The sequence below is a fragment of the Cajanus cajan genome, chromosome 3 (assembly GCF_000230855.2).
Source record: "Cajanus cajan strain Asha chromosome 3, NIPB_CcT2T_4, whole genome shotgun sequence".
Taxonomy (NCBI): domain Eukaryota; kingdom Viridiplantae; phylum Streptophyta; class Magnoliopsida; order Fabales; family Fabaceae; genus Cajanus; species Cajanus cajan.
Window position 1 is genome coordinate 54,697,287 of NC_138519.1, and position 2,423 is coordinate 54,699,709.

Below are 2,423 nucleotides of genomic sequence, written 5' to 3' on the forward strand. Positions count from 1 at the left end.
AGAGGAATCCGGTGAATACCAACTACGACAAATTTCTGGCGGGAGGTATGAAGAAAAATTCCCGTTTGATTTCTTTCATTATTGCTTGGATGTTAAAACCTCGTTTGCACAATCATGCCCAAATGTAAAGGGATGACATTTTATTGATGCATGTGATTAAAAAGAAAATCAAGATTGATTGGGTATCAGTCGTTAATGATTGTATGTGGAAGGCAAGACAGAAAGAGGATGGACCAATTCCGTATGCTCTGTTGCTGTCAAAATTTTTTGAGAATGCAGGGGTAGACCTAACAGGGGAGAAGAAAATAATTCTCCATGCTTCTAATAAGATTGAAAAATCTTCCTTGCATCACATGGGGATGCTCAAACAGGAAGATAAGTGGGTCTTCAAGGGAGATATACCTCCAACCCCTGAACCAGCTACAGATGAAGATGGTGTTCCATCACACGATGAAGATCAACCACCACAGGTTGAAGCTGAGCCTGACAGGGAACAAGAAGCAGAGCCTAAACCATTCTCACCTTTTGAGCAAATCATGATAAATAAGCTTAATGCGGTGATGGAGATGTCTAGGAGGCATGAGTCCTTGTTTTCTGGTATTCTTGACAAGTTTGATGATCTTGATCGTGAGGTGAACTGACTCAAGACTCACCTGGGCATACCTGAAGACTTGGAGTGATCTGTGTTCTGTTCTGCTGATTAGTTTTTAATTAGGACTTTTAAATTCTATTTTTGTATTTTAATTTCAATTTGGTTGTAATATTTTAATTCTGGAACAATTTATTTGCTTTAATCTGTTGAACAATTAAATTTCTGGTGAAATTTGAAGTTTATTTTGCTGATATGATGGTTTGAATGATGTACCAAATTCTGATTTGGTTGGCTGGTGCATTGATGCTCTGGTTTTGAGCATGTTCATTGATGTTCTATTTTTTAACTTTGATATTTTGATGTTTTTAGTGCGCCAAATTTATGTCTTGTGTGTTTTGGCTGACCAAGTCATGCTTGAATTGCTGAACTAATGATTTTGACTTGGATGATTGATCAATATCTTGTGCCCATAGTTCACAAAGTTTGAATGATTGTTCAATACCTTTGATTTGTTATGGTATTGTTATGGTATTGTTTTGGTATTGTGAAAAAATATGGCTTGATTTGTTTTTGATAATGCCAAAGGGGGAGAAAGGTTGTTGTGTGTTGTATGGTTGTTGTGTGGATTTGGCTTTGCAGGTGTTGTGCTTTGCAAGTTTTATGTTTTGCATGTATTGAAAGAAAAGCACAATGGTTGAAGCCGACTTGATTTGTCATAATTTGTGTCATGGTTTGTCATCATCAAAAAAGGGGAGATTGTTGAGCTTAGGGGAGCCTGAACTTGATGAGATCACCTTTGAAGCTTAAAGAGTTTTGATGATCACAAATGTGTGTCAAGGACAACAACAAACAACAACAACTTAGAAGGCAAAAACAAAGTCAAAGAAAGTGTTATGTAATAGGAATTAGTGTATAAATTGTTTTGAATGAGTTTATTTGTGGTGAGTGCTGTGTGTATGAGCTAAATCTATATCTAGACTAATTAGAGAGTGTATGATGATGAGTTAAAGGGACAAAAAAGTTATTTTGAGACATAAAACGAAGTTTTGAAAACTAACTCAAAATAATCGATTATCATTAAATATAATCGATTATTCCAGCAACATGCAAAACGGGATACCTTGTTGCAATAATCGATTATTTGTGAAATAATCGATTTTTCCAGAAATAACTCTCTGGAATAATCGATTATTCTTTAAAATAATCGATTATCTGGTTCTGAAACTTTTATAAATAGTTTAAACATTTTGAAACTTCAGAACAGAGTTAGAACTGAGAATCAAATTTAGAAAAGCGTTTTTGTAGAGTCTTTGTGACAATCTTGGAGAGTTTTCTTTGTGAATCCAAGAAGAAAAACGTTTGTGAAAAACATTGGAAAAAGATCATCATCATCATCACATTCTTGAAAGGGGAAGATTAAGATTTTCTTCTGAATTCCAGGTGAATTCGTTCCTTAATTCTTTGTGAATACTTGTAAATCTTGAGAGGGTTTCTCAAGTGGTAAGGAATTATTGTAGTGGGTTTCTACAAGGGGTGCTTTCTTGAGGTCAAGAAAGTGGTTATCTTGAATGTAGGAGTATATGCATGTGTGGTGTGCTTGTAAACCTTCTTCATTAAGATAGTCGAACAAATCTTGATCAGGTTCTGATTGAGGACTGGATGTAGGTCACATGTGGAGTGGCTGAACCAGGATAAAAGACTTGTGCAATCTTTCTTACCCTTATCTTTTACTTTGTGTAATATCTTGATTGTGCATTAAAGAAGATTGTTCTTGATTAACATGTGTGTATGAATAATGTTGGTTTAAACTGAACTAAAGCATTACATATTG